The sequence below is a fragment of the Mus caroli genome, unplaced genomic scaffold (assembly GCF_978045245.1).
Source record: "Mus caroli unplaced genomic scaffold, Mus_caroli_1 scaffold_8, whole genome shotgun sequence".
Taxonomy (NCBI): domain Eukaryota; kingdom Metazoa; phylum Chordata; class Mammalia; order Rodentia; family Muridae; genus Mus; species Mus caroli.
Window position 1 is genome coordinate 42,571,843 of NW_028227263.1, and position 15,405 is coordinate 42,587,247.

Consider the following 15,405-nt stretch of genomic DNA (forward strand, 5'->3'; position numbering starts at 1 on the left):
CAGAAAGCACAGGCTCAAAGATATTATTATTGTTAATGCCTTAATTTGAATTGTATTTACTCACTAGAATATAATTTTCTCAGAGCCATAAAAATCAAATGTTATGAACTGACACAAATGCAAATAAGTTGTTATGGCAAGTCCTTTATCAAGTTTAGGGAAAAGAATGAAGCACTTTTTGGTGTGTGTGTGTGTGTGTGTGTGTGTGTGTGTGTGTGTGTGTGTGTGAGAGAGAGAGAGAGAGAGAGAGAGAGAGAGAGAGAGAGAGAGAGAGAGAGAGAGAGAGAGAGAGAGAGATTTGGGATAGAACTGCATTCAGTGAAAAGAACTTTTAATCTCTTTTATTTAAGAATAGACAAGGAGGGTGCACGTAGACCACTCAGTGTTTTTTGTTTTTTTGTTTTGTTTTGTTTTTTGTTTGGTTGGGTTTTTTGTTGTTGTTGTTGTTGGGTTTTTTTTGTTTGTTTGTTTATTTTGTTTTGTTTTGTTTTTGGTAGGTGAGGGTAACCATGTCTCAAGGTTACAGATCATGAACAATTTGCCCTCTCTTACATCTAGCAGCAATGTCAGAATGAGATGGCTTTCCTCACCCCTTTACTAGTCTGAGATCCTCCCACCCACAGCAAGGGGAGTGAGATCCTGCCAAGACTCTGATAATACTATCTACTGGACCAGGAAGCCAGGTTCAGAGCCTTGGCCTTCCAACTGCCAAACAGCAGTTTGCACTTTTGTATATTTAAGTTGTATGCTTATTTTTAAAGAAATACCTAGATGTCTGTACAGCCCAGACTGTGCCATGGAAACCACTTTGAAGGGTTTTGTTTTGGTGTGTGTGTGTGTGTGTGTGTGTGTGTGTGTGTGTGAGTGTGTGTATATTTAATTCCTTCTGCTCTTTCTCTCATGATGAACAGATTTAGAGGCAGGAACTTCATGCAAATGCACATGCCAGCCAGGCAAGAGTTAGGCATCCTAGTTCAGGAATTCCCATGATAAATGTAATATCATTACGAACGTCTCTAGCCTTTTTTGACCCTTAGTTTCTTCTTCTGAAAGTAAAGGCCACTAGGAAATTATTCTTAAGAGATTTTTTTCAACATATATTACATCAACTAAATGTATAAACTGCCTCATTTCCCACACCAGGAAGGTCCCTGAGTTTGAGATCCTCTACTGGCAGCCTGCCCAAAGATTTTTCTTATTTAGTGAAATTCCCTTGGTACACCAAACCTACTGAGCACTAGATGTGTGGGCGCTTTGCACGGTGGAGAAGAGAAGAATGACCCCCTCTTTCTAGTGTCATATAACTTAAGAAAATAACTCCCTCTCCCACACATATCAATTTCCAATGGGTCATTTCTGAAATCCCAACCCTTGTTTCACAGAAGTTTCATATAGAATATTGGTCAAGATTCTCATCAGATCATGTGATGTTATGAAGATTCAGCAGCTCTCCTTAACTATCATATGCTTTGTTTCCTTCATCTGTTATATGGTTTTTCTCCAGTTTGTTATTTGTCATTTCATATTATAGAGTTCTAAGAATAATTTTTTCATTGTTTTGTTAGTTCTTTGAAAGTCTTATACAGTTTTTTGGCTATCTTCACTCTCCCAACTGTTCTCAGATTGATAGCTGCCTTCTTATTCACTCAACTTTATGTCATTAAAAACAAAAAGACAAAAAACCACAAAAACAAAACAAAAAACAAGAACAATTTGTGCTGCTCAAAATATTCTTGGAGGTGTGGTCTTCTGTTGGATCCCAGTTGACTTACCAGGGGCTCCACCCTCTTAGAGACCCCCTCTTTTCCTGGCAGCTAAGGATTGCTAATAGCTCTATAACTAGAGGTGGGACTGTGTGCCATACTCTCTATTCTGGCATTTTGTCTGTCTTGGATTAATTCCCGTTTCACGGAGCTGTCACAGCTGCTGAGAATTCACATGTGCAGCTCCCCTGCTGTGGTCACAGACATTTGGTGTACTTATTGACTCCTTGGGGTTCTCACACTATTACACTCTTCCCCTGTCCCCTCGCAAATGGACATAGTATTAAAACCAACTCCCAATGGTCCATAGGCTTTTAACAAGCCTGTTAAGACTATTGTGAAAATTGTTTGGGTTAATTACACAGCATTTACAGTAGTGCCTTATATACGGTAAATGCTCCAGAAATATTGGTTGGTAAAATTGTTCTTATATATAATAATTTTAATTACAGCTAAAAATTCTTTTGGGATGCACTTTATTCTAATTTGTTTTTAAATAGTACACTAAAAATAAAATTAATCTTTATTGAAGGCTCATTGTATGAAGATACTAAAACTGTTTGGGTAAATGACCTCATTGACTACTTTTTAATTATCTAAAGCAAATGCTATTGATAATCTTATTTTATTACAGCTAAGAAAGCAGTGTTAGTTTTCCCTAGTATATCCAGGCACTTATACACATACAAATGGTGGGATTTAAATTCATCTCTCAACTACTCTTCTTCCATTTTCCAGTGAATTTCCAGTTCCTTTTTCTAAAACATTTATCTACTTTATACCACTTACTATTCAGGATGTTGAAATTTAAGTTTTAAGCTTTATTAATTGTGCCACTTATTGTCATTGCTATTAGTAGTATATGTGATACCATTGCTTGTGTGTACACATCAGAGTAAAAATTTGGACTCAGTTTTGTCTTTCCCCATTGCCAAAACAGGTTCTTTCTTATTCCTGCTGGTCTGTGTTTTCTAGTGTGTTTAGTGCATGAATTTTGAGGGCAATTCTGTCTCTGCCTACTATCTCACCACAGAAGTGCTGAGATTACAGATAAATACCACAGCATCCAGCTTTTTACATGGAATCTGGGCATGAACCGAGCTCATCAGTCTTGTATGACAAGTGCTTTTATCCAGTGAACCACATTAACTGGCCCTGACAAAACGTATTTTTGATTCTCCACTCTACTTTCCTAAATTATTGTAAAATTATACCATGGTACTGAAGCAATGGCTCAGAGTCTAAGCATGTGTGCTGCTCTCCATGAAGACTTGAGTTTGGTTCTTAGCACCCATGCTGGGTAGTTTATGACACCCTGTGACTCCAGATCCAGAGGATACCACACCATTTACTCAAGGCCAGATAGACTATCTTAAGTGGAGATGGTGTACTGGATATACATGATCATGTTCCATGAAATAATTATCTTCATTAGTCTAAAGACTATGGTTTTCTTGTTTATGTTTAACATATGTTAAAGGCCTTCCCTGTGTTTAATGTTCCAATATAAAATGGTTGTGTTCCAGGTAACTGAGTATGTTACTTAGGATTTCTTTGGGAGATTCATGACAGGCAGACTTTTTTTTTTATATACAGTCAGGAGGGTTGTGTGATAGGTAATGAAGGGAGGTAAGTAAAGGGAAAATAATATAATTATAACTTCCCAAGTAAAAGAGATAAAAAGACAGTGGAAGAGCACATGTACTAATATAAAATTAAATATTGCATTAAAGCTTTTGAAATAATGTTATATTATTTAAAGATATATACATACGTAAAAACCATGTGAATAAAACCATTGTTTCCAAAGACAAAAAAAAAAAAAAATTACCTGGAAAAAAAAAGGCTCAGTTGAAAACCCACGAGCTTCCTTTCATGCTTATGATAAATAGTTTTCACCCCTGGTGAAAAGTTCCAGAAGGGCTGTTTTTTGTTTGTTTGTTTGTTTGTTTGTTTTCAAGACAGGGTTTCTCTGTATAGCTCTGGCTGTCCTGGAACTCACTTTGTAGACCAGGCTAGCCTCAAACTCAGAAATCCACCTGCCTCTGCCTCCCGAGTGCTGGGATTAAAGGTGTGCGTCACCACGCCCGGCAAAGGGCTGGTTTTGATGAAGTCCCATATTCACATAGGTAGGAAAAAAACCACATTTGTTTCTAAGCTTGATCATATACCAAATGACAGCCATAGGACAAGGCAGAGAGGAAGGCTTCTCCCTTGCTTTTTGTTGAGATAAATCAGATTATTAAATGGATACATTGATGTTAATAGAGAAACAGGACAATTAGTTCTGAATTAAATAGGAGCTGTAATTCTTTCTCTAACACCAAGGCTGTAGCAGGTAAGACTTTGGGGCATTTTGAAACTTCAGAGACCTTACAAAATATGAAGAATGAGTGAGTCAAGAGCTCCATTACTCTAAACTGCTCTAAGCATTATACTACACTACTCTACACTACACTACATTACTCTACTCTACACTACACTATACTACACTACTCTATACTACACTAAACCACACTACTAGTGTACACTAGTCTACATTTTACTACTCTACACTATACTACTCTACATTACACTACACTACTCTACACTACACTATACTACACAACTCTATTTTGCACTACTCTACACTACACTAGTCTACACTACTCTATTCTCTACACTAGTCTACACTTCACTGCTCTATACTATTCTACACTAAACTAGGCATGGTTACTTTCCGTAAATTGTTTTCCTCGGTGACTGAGATTTTGGAGTGCCCCTCCTTTCATGAGCCTTTTGATGCCCTTCATACTGAAACTACTTCCTCATGATCTCAGAGCCTTCCTAGTTGAAATGACCATGACAGAAGGTTTTTTCTGGCACCTAGAAGTCATTTCTAATTTGTTGTCAGTTTCTAAGAGGTAGTGAGTTTAGATACTCCCACTAGCCCCTTCCTTTGGCCTTGGCCCTTGCCCCATCAGTCTCAACATTGCTCAGATGGTACAGAATCACTTCATTAAGAAAGACCACAGTTCTCTCACTCCAAATCTTAAAACTTACTTTTATATCTGGAAAGAGTGAGAGGAATGTAACAAGAAGATTCATATAAACAAATAAACAAACAACAGGAAAAAAAGCTAAGTAGAGGAGTGGAAGATGAATGAGATGTGTGAGGACAGAGATTAGTAGATGATAAGATGAAATTATCACTCATTGAATCCTTTTGTGCTACATACAGTCCAACAATTTAGTTCTTGCTAAGTCTTTATTTCACTCTATAAATAGACACCAGTAATATGTTTTCTTTTTCTTTTTTTTTTATGTTAAGACTGAGCTCAGGCCGGGTGTGTTGGCACAAGCCTTTAATCCCAGCACTTGGGAGGCAGAGGCAGGTGGATTTCTGAGTTCAAGGCCAGCCTGGTCTACAAAGTGAGTTCCAGGACAGCCAGGACTACAGAGAAACCCTGACTCAAAAAACTGAGCTCAGAAGAGTTAAGACATTTCCTAAAATCAAAAAGTCTGGGGAAATACCAGACACTGTTTTCTTTGAAGCTCCTGCTGAGAGATGCTTGTTTCCCTGATGAGGATTCAATGGGTTAGATCGAGAAGAAGAGCCTGGTTATAGATGGAGGAGAAAACAAACAGGTCTATAAGTGTAAATTTTGGAGCACAGGTTTCTAAGACCCTTACTACAGAGAACTTTGACTCAGCATACCCTAGGCCTCCTAGGGACTAAGAGATGCTGCTTTGGAAGATGTGTCTATCAGAGGTCCCATATGTATACATCTGATGCTAGCTGCCAGCTATCAAGAAGGGTCACATACATGCTGGCTCAGATAGATGACCATGTCTGGGTTTCAGCTCAGGGTGGAGTCTGTGACTCTGAGAAAAGATAGACACAAACATGAGAGCAGTAGGACAAAGGGTGGGGAGAAAAAGCATATGGCATTTTTATGTCTTACCACATGAGCTTCTCATTCTCTCAGCTATGTGAAAACAACTCCATGCCTCTGATTTTAGGTTCATAATTTATAAAAGTCAGGGTCATAATCATTCCTATCCTGAGTGGGTATTTGATGATCAAGTGAAAGACACAGTTCTACAGATCAATGCCCAACAGTTCATCTGAGAACTTTAGTCTTTCAGAACCAGGGGGCTTAAACAGCAAATAAGTTAGAGAAATCAATGAGAATTTCTAGGAATTGTAATGTCAGCTTCAAAGCTTAATTATCCATGGATGGGATATTATAAAAAGAAGAACAGTAACAACAACAGCAACAAACCTATACCCTGTCATATTAGGGCCATCTAACCAGGTACTTTACTTAAGTCCAGACCAATTTGAATACCACTGATATCCATTTTGAAGTCCTAGAACACCTCCCTAGTAGTGAAGCTGTCATACAAAGTCATATTAGATTCTTAGGCATAAAAGAGTCTTAGGAACCTCAGCAGGAACTGAGAAGAAGATGGTGTAGAAACCTGATGAGAGATACTTGAAGATACAATGATTCAGACTAAAGGAAAATAAAGAATAGTACTTAATTAAAATTTTTACATATGTTATTTGCTATTGTAGTTCTATGATGCTTAAATTCTCTGAGGTATGTGTAACTAAATCCAATGATTTTTGTAGCCTCCCTGTATTAAGCAGGCAGGTTCAGACCTTGCTGCCACTGAGAATGAGAACACCTGGGGTGGAGCCTTCCAACCTAGATGGTTCTAATGTTCTGTCACTTGCCACTGCTCTTCTCCAAGATGCTCCTATCCACGGAGAGGCTGAACCTGTCTTCCTGAGATATTCCTGAGATAGATGACAACCTGTGGAATTGGTGACATAATACTAACAGCTAGGGCAGAGTAGTGCTAACAACTTAGCAACAAAACATCAGGAAGCCTGGAGTGGCATCCCCCCTTTATAAGCACAGACTCTTAGTAAATATTGGGCCTTGATCAGAAATCTGTCTTGGCCTTGTTTCTTCTCTCACGTTCTCTCCCTTAAAGCTCTGGCCTCCCACACAGGAATCTAGTTTGTGTGGCCACAGGTGACTACAGATTTTGAGTACTGAGTTGCTGCATTGTAATTTGAATTATTATCATGAATGTACTTATGCTCACAACAGCATTCATGACACAAATGCATTGTTGTCTTCTTTATTGATGAGGAAGGAACACAAATGTAATAGAATAAATGAATTTCTAAGAACATATAAAAAATGAACTGGTAATTATAACCAAAGTGCACTATCTATTGTGCTATGTATAGCATATTACTTCTTGTTGGGCACATAGTATAGAGAAGCCTACAGAGCTCTCCAAAGTGATACTACAGAAACATTTCTGTTCCTGCTGAATAATACTCTTTTAACACCAAGACCTGAAGAAATCATTTATCATGGGCTCAAGGGAGTAGAAACATAAACTTCTCCTTGATTACTTCTTCTAGCATTTACTTCATGAATATGTGGGACCAGGTGACCATAAACATATCCTATCTTTTTGTACCATGTGTTTGTGTGAAGTAGCATTCTCAACATGACTGTAATATTCAAAATTATCAGCTGAAAAACATTGAGGATGTTGTATATATTACAGTGCTGAATATTAAGGATAGCTGTCATTCTTACTATAAAAAGAAGCAAGCAAATGCATCTCATTAGCGTGCAGAATTGTCTTTGTGTTAAATAAATAGTAAAATTACATTTATAAAAAAGAACAAGCCAGTTAATCCTTTGGCATGGAGTGCAGAGAGGCTCACATCTTTAATGGAGGAGCTATTAACAGCTGGTGACTTCATAGGGAGGAAGTCTCCATTATTGAAGGCTGTGGCTTCTAAGTAGTTCAGCCACCCTCCAGTGGATGGTCTCACACTTCTGGGAAGACTGAATTGGATTAAAAAGTTATTAAAAAGATTCAATGCAATATAGAACAGGATATTAAATTTAGGAGGAGTGAAGAGGTAGAAACAGATCTGGGAGGGCCATATAGAGGAGAGAGAGTTGAATATGGTCAAAATGTGCTGTAGGAAATCCTCAAAAATTAATGGAATATCATCTTAAAAATTAAATATATAAAAAATAGAATCCAAGATATACTTGTACCTTCTACTTCTTTAGTCATGACTGATTCTGATAGGAAAATATGAGAAGAAAATTTAGAGATATGTTGAAAATGCCTAGAATAAAAAAGGATACTCTCTTGAATAACAGAGATTTTTACAGATGATTATTTATAGGTGCCTTTTTTTTTTTGAGAAAACTAGAAGCCATGGATGCTCAAATTGCCTTATAAGCCTTTGGCCAACTGGCAAATTTGATTAAGGAGACTGAGCATGCATTAAGTTCCACTACTAATTTTTGTCCTAAAACTGACTTCCCATTCATTGACATTAACTTAAAGCCTCATTATCTCCAAACCATATAAACCTACCCACCCAGTACACACCTCTGTTACATTTTACCCCTGGTCAGGTCCAAAGATCTTAATAAGCCAAGAGAGGCAGCATGTTGTGTTGTTACAATTGGAATACTCGACCTGAGACAAAATATTACTAGACCCTCTATTTGCACAGTCTGAAAATAGAATAGCCTCATGTCTTACTAGTATATATTTTACTCCATATACTAACAGCTTCAAAAATGAGCTTGTTAGTCTCATATTCAGTGAGTATGGAAGAACCCAATACCAGGCCTATAGACATTCTTGTCAGGACAGTGCTCTCAGCTATTGTTGTTCAAAAGTCAGCTGGCATTGTTCCTCTCAGGCTGATCTTAGACACTTCACATTATCTCAGGAAATTCTAGGAAGAAGAGAACTTGAATAGAGAGTAAAAATGGCCAGGGCTCCCTGGGACTAAACCACCAATCAAAGAAAACACATGGAGGGATTTGTGGCTTTAGCTGCATATGTAGCAGAGGATGGCCTAGTAGGACATCAATGGGAGGTGAGGCCTTTGGTCCTGTGAAGGTTCTATGCCCCAGTATAGGGGAATGCTAGGGCCAGGAAACAGGAGTGGGTCGGTTGGGGAGCAGTGGGGAGAGGATAGGGGATTTTAGGAGGGGAAACTAGGAAAGGGGGTAACATTTGAAATGTAAATAAAAAATCTAATTAAAAAAACAAAAAAAAAATGGCTAAATAGGAATGCTGGATAGAGAAGGTTCCTGTACGATGATTTATATTTAAGTATCTCCTGAGAAGTTGTATTTGGAGACCTCAATATTGTTTTACAATAATATGAATCTGTTTAAGTTAGAAATTCAAATGATAGCGGAAATTGTAATGCCACCTGTGGATTAAGTATTCAAATACAGCCTGGGAGAGACATCCAGCATTCAAACCCTAATCCTCACTTTCTCCATTTTGTAAAAAGTGAGATAGAAATTTTGAGGGGAGAAGTAGATTCCTCAAGGCCACACAAATAGAAAGGCCTAGAACCATACTTGGGTTCAAGGGTAATTTTAAAGTTTTTGTAACCCTATCCTCTTCCCTTGCCTGTGGCTCTTGCTTAAAACACAATAGATACTCAGTATAAATTTATACAGTTCAGCATATTTAACATTCATATGTGAACCTGTATTTTTCTCTAAAGATATTTGATAGGAGTCACATGTATATCTGCTAAATAAAAATAGATTTAATTTTGAAAATTAAAAAATACCCCAAATATATGTTCACCATTCCCTTAAAGTGACTTGTGAACTTAATAGTTACATATAACTTGAGATAATGTTATCATTAACATCTACCAAGTGTGTCCTATGTTCCTAGCTCTATCAACAAGTTTAATCCTTACAGTCCTTTTATTCTAAGCTATATTATTATTCTGTGTTTTACAACTTGAAGAAGCCAAGCAAATTGCTCAAGCTTACAGAGGAAGTAGGTAATATTTCTAGGATAAGCAGTCCCCGCCCTTTTCCTTCCTTTTTTCTTTTCTTTTTTCTTTCCTTCCTCCTTTCCTTACTTCTTTCTTTTCTTCCTTCATTTTGAGTCAGGATTTTACTATATAACTATGTTATCATGGAACATACTATGTAGATCAGGATTGACTGGTACTTACAGAGATCTGCCTTTCCCTGACTCATGAGGTCTTAGACTAAAGATGTAACCTCCTTCACTCTATATCCAACTAAAACGCTGACCACTGATGGCTTAGTTTAACTAGAAGTGGGCTTGAATTCATTGCAGACATTCACTGGTACCCTGTTTCCTTATCTGACCTGCTTTAACTGGATAAGCTTATGAAAAGTCTGGTGTAGAAGAGAAAGGGAGAACTGCCTGTGCTAACTGAGGAAGCTGCCTTGCCTGTTCCTGCTCAGTGGGGTTTCTGTCTATGCTACATCAGCTGAGTCAGTGCATCTTGACTAGTTCCCACACCTTTCTCTGAACAGAGAGAGTAAAGGGCTGCTCAATAAGAAAAATGCAGTTTATGGTCTGTACGTTGTATTACATGTCATCCCTTACTTTCTTAAAGGCATCTGCACTGAGAAAGAAATGGATTTCCAACCTTACAATCTCTACAAAGTTCAGAATATATAATAATCTTGAATTATGATTAACTGTTAGCTTTGACCAGGTGTTCTGGCAGACAAGTCACATGTGTTAGTCTCACTAATTCCTCAAGTGTTGATGTTAGTGTCACAAATCACCGGTGTTCCACAAACATTTCCTGAATGACTGTTAAGCTTCCTACACAATTAAAGAGCCCCTGCATTTTTTCCAGCTTCCATCTATGATTTAAGTAAACTCTAGTTTTCCATTTCTTCATATTCTCTCTCTAGATCTCAATTATTGCAGTACCACGGTCCAAGGGCAGAGGAGGTTAGCTGGGCCCAGGTGGAGTCAGTTCTCTACTCCCCACCCTGTGGGTGTGTTCAGCCTTGTGAGCCAGCATCTAGCTTGAGCACAGCAGTGCTGAGTCATGCTGAGTCATGCTGAGGCTTAGGGCGTGTGGCCAGATATTTTCAGCTGTGAGTGATCAGTGTTATCTGGGTCTCTAGGAGGAAGTCCACAGGAAAGGTGAAAAGAAAATAAGTTTGCTACCTGAAGAAAATATTACTTACACCAGCATTACAAGGAAAAGGGGACCCTGCCTTGCTGGGTGACATAACCTAGAATATTTTATTTTCTGGTTAAAAATTACTTCTCATGATCTTTATTAGATGTTATAACAAATCATTTTTTAGAAATGTAAAGTTTATTTAGACTCATACCTAGAAGCAACAGAATCACACATTTTAGCACACACACACACACACACACACACACACACACACAAGAGTTTTGTTCATAAACTATGCAATTGTTAATGAAATGCTATTTGGAATGGGCTTGAATTCATTGCAGACATTCACTGGTACCCTGTTTCCTTATCTGACCTGCTTTAACTGGGTAAGCTTATGAAAAGTCTGGTGTAGAAGAGAAAGGGGGGATAGCCTATGTTGTTAGAGTTTAGGGTCATTGGATCTGTACTAGGTAGTTCCCTGGCAAGTTCACATTTACCCTGTAATCTAGCACAGAACCTTAGTTTAGGTTAGACTCAGTATTGTAAATTCTGGTTAAGTGAAATTCTACCATTCTCACATCATTGTGAACATGAGAGGTACTCATCAGGGATGTAGGAATACCCCCAGAAAGACAGGTGATACTTTGGGGTACAAATGCACATTTGGAGGAAGAAAAGGAAGCACCTAGCCCTCCTTAGTTACTCTACAGCCACTGCTTCGGAACCAAAGGCCTTCTCTGCACAGATGTGTTTCCTCTGATTGTTCTGTCATCAGAGTGTCCTCTCTTCAAAGAAAGAATAAACTTCTTCCAGCTAAAAAGCCATGGCTTCTAAGCCACTAGTTACCATCCATGAGAGATATTGCCTGATATTGTTTTGACTAAAGTTCTAATATGTAGAAAAGTTCCAAAGATGATTTTTAATTTCTCTAATTTCCAATCTAGTAGAACTTCCAAGGTATTTCTTAAGTCATGATTATAATAACCACAGGTATAGATAGAGGTTAGCACAAATTTACTACTTATTGAGCCTCAAAATTCTTATACTAATACATGCTCCAGTTTAGAAATTAGCATGCATTAGTGGGAACGCAATCATGGCAGACATCCTGCAAATGTATAGATTATGAGACTAGCATTGTGCCAACAGCTCAGTTATTACTTTTATTCATTTCCTTTAGGGAAAGGAGAGTCATGGTCTGGAGAAAACATGTTAGGTCCAAAATGTCTCTAGGGTAGCCAATAGGGAATTGTTCTTTTTTTTTTTAATTGGGTATTTATTTCATTTATATTTCCAATGCTATCCCAAAAGTCCCCCACACGCTCCCCCACCCACTCCCCCACACACCCACTCCCACTTCTTGACCCTGGCGTTCCCCTGTACTGAGGCATATAAAGTTTGCATGACCAATGGGCCTCTCTTTCCACTGATGGCCGACTAGGCCATCTTCTGATTCATATGCAGCTAGAGACACAAGCTCCGGGGGGTACTGGTTAGTTCATATTGTTGTTCCACCTATAGGATTGCAGAATCCTTTAGCTCCTTGGGTACTTTCTCTAGCTCCTCCATTGGAGGCCCTGGGATCCATCCAATAGCTAACTGTGAGCATCCACTTCTGTGTTTGCTAGGCCCCAGCATACAGTTTTCTATTAGGCCAGTTCCTTAATTACTAACTTTTTAATTACATATCAGACTCAACAGTTAAAAATCCCTTGCTCTGAAGCCTTTTAGCTGCTTTATAATATTTTGAGCCCCTCCTTTGATCTTTCGGGTTGTTTGTTTGTTTTCCTTTTTGAAAAATTATATCTCAGTTGTATTTTGAGAATGTGATTTATTTCCTTGGCTCTGTAGACTTCATAGATTATATTGCCATGGTACACTTGAAAATTTTGGTAATAGCCTCACATTTATTACAATATCTGTACACTTTTATATGTATTACATGAAACATATTTATCAGGCTTTCCTAAGCCAGATCCTCAAACACTCTCCCATAACCCTTACCTCTTATCTACTCATGAAGGAGCAATGATGGGACAAAGAAGGCAGGAGCCCAAACACGCTGGCTCCCCCCAATCTCACGGAGGCCCCAACCTTGACCCAGCTCTGTGCAGCTCTGGCTCTTATCTGTCACCACAGTCTATGACCCCACCCAGCTGACACTACCCCAAGTCCCAGAAGAAGAAAAACACCAGTTCTTTCTACTTCTACTTATTTAAATAAAATAAAAGACACCCCTGGACAGATAAACAAGAATAAAAGAAAGAAGAAAGAAAAGAAGAAAAAAGAAGAACATGGAGGAAGAAAATTGGTCCAGTCAGAAATTGTAACACAGGCTTGAGTGAGGCAGGATTATTGAGAATTGTTCTCTTGGCACCTTGGTCTAGGATCCTGAAAAAGGAAAGCTTCTTCCTTTCATAGATGCCTTAGATTCACTGAACTAGAGGCTCAGATGACTTACTTTCTGAACGGCTTTTCCGTGTTATGAATTTTGGGGCAAGAACAATCACTAAATATTACCAACTTCAGGGACAACGAGCACAGGGTCTCAGTTTCTCACAATGTCACTGGGAATGACCTTGCTAAAGGATGGAGTCTGACCATTGTCAGGGTGGTTATTCTTTAATCTCTTCTTACTTGGCCAATCCTCATATCTTTTTCCCACAGAAATGTGAGTTTACAGTTCAGGAATTTCCCTAAGTTATAACTTCCACCTAGGACACTAAATGTTGAAGAGGCATGCCTAGCTACAATATAGCATTTTTACTATTTTTATAAATTTCAAAAATTACCAAATCAAAAATTACCAAATTCACTTTGCAAGCTAGAAGTATGGATGGACCCTAATCTCACAATAAAACCCTTTTGAAAATCATATTTAGCCATAGAATTCTTATATCTGCACATCAGTGTGGCTTTTGAGGCAACATTTTTTTAGACATTATTCAAATATTTAATTAGTGCATACTTAAGAAGGGCTACATTTTAATAAAGTTCACCAGTTATTAATTGATGTAATTAGCTAGCTAAAACAAAGAATTTTGGCTATTCCCTAAGGTATAAATTGAAGCAGTGTAAAATGAAGGGGAATATTGAAAATATAAAGTACCTACCTAGTAAAAGGGCCTATGTGTTTTATTATGTCAGAGTGTTTTTGTGCATTCATATTGATTTATAAAATACACAGGTGAGCTTATTTAACATAAAAAAATAAGAGTTCTCCAGAATTTTAATCCTGAAAATAGACAATTTATTTACTCTAGGACCCAAGTTAAAAAAGAATGCCATAGAGATGATAAGCAGATCATAGGTTAAGCTATTATAGGATATTGTAAAAATGCAGAAACTTGTTTTATCTAGAAGGTATGAGAGCTTTCTGCCAATGAGAAAGTAAAAATGGGGTTAAGAAACAGACTGACTTGTTTTGTTTGAATTTAGATAATGACAACAAATTATAGCTTAACAAAAATGAAGTTGTCTTAGACCAGTGACTCATCTGTTTCCTTCTGATCAAGTACCCAAGTAGCCTGCCTTAGATGGGAATATATATATATATATATATATATTTGCTTTGGAGAACCTGTTTAAATGTTTTACACTTCTACATATCAATGTAGCAATAATGTTAACATTTTAAAAGCATTTTAAAAAATGCCAAAGAAGCCAAGAAAGAGAAGTGATGTTATTGGAGAAAATAGGGCACTTATGACTTTTTTCCAGGTTACCAGTTTCAAGAGAATACCTGGCTGACTATGGTTTTCTATTTTCTCTTCCTAGTAAAAACTCTTGTGGTAATTAAGTCCCAGACACTTCTCTGGTTTTTCAGTATAGCCCCAGAGGTCAGTCAAACAGGTGTCTGCTCTGAACTGAAAAGGGAGGGATTTCTAGGTAAGAAAGACATGGCTCTCTCTTTAACTCATCTTCAAATCATGAGGCTGATGCATTCAGTGTCTTTGACATTTTCCATGGCATGTTCCTTGAAAGTTTAGGGCTTCCTGTAGGGATGCCATCTTGCTGTCATTAGTATGCAGTCATTCCTAGTTAATGCAACTCTATCTAATTTATTGCTGTTCTGGGAATATGAATGGAGACATACAATCGAAGCAGAGTAAGTGACCATTTCTTTTCATAAAATTGCAAAACATGTTTTCCCTGTTCAAAAAATTCGCTCACAATTTTTCTAATTTAAAACTATTTATGATGAAGAACAACTGTAGAGACTATTTTTTTCTTGTTTAACACGGAAAACCTTGTGTTTAAGGGCCTAATTTACTACAAACAGTACACTTTAAAAATTTCTATACTAATAACATGTAAAATTAGTACAGCATTGAATTCTTTCTTTTAAAAAGATTGTAGCAGCCATAGGAATTTAATCCATTCCCAGAGCTTTGTACATGCTAGGCAAACACTGTATTGTTTGAACCTCTCAGACTTGGGGTTTTGAGACAAGGGTCTTGTTATGCACTCAAGCTGACAGTCAGCTGTTTTTACCATCTTTCTCACCCTAGAGTTATATTTTCCTAGGCTGTCTATTCTAGGCAAGAAAACTTTGAACTGAACCCACAGAACATTTTTTTTTAATGTTATGCTCTAGTTGTAACAGATATGCTTACTTTCAGTCTGTATGACATGGATACCATGGTCATCCTGTTAGCT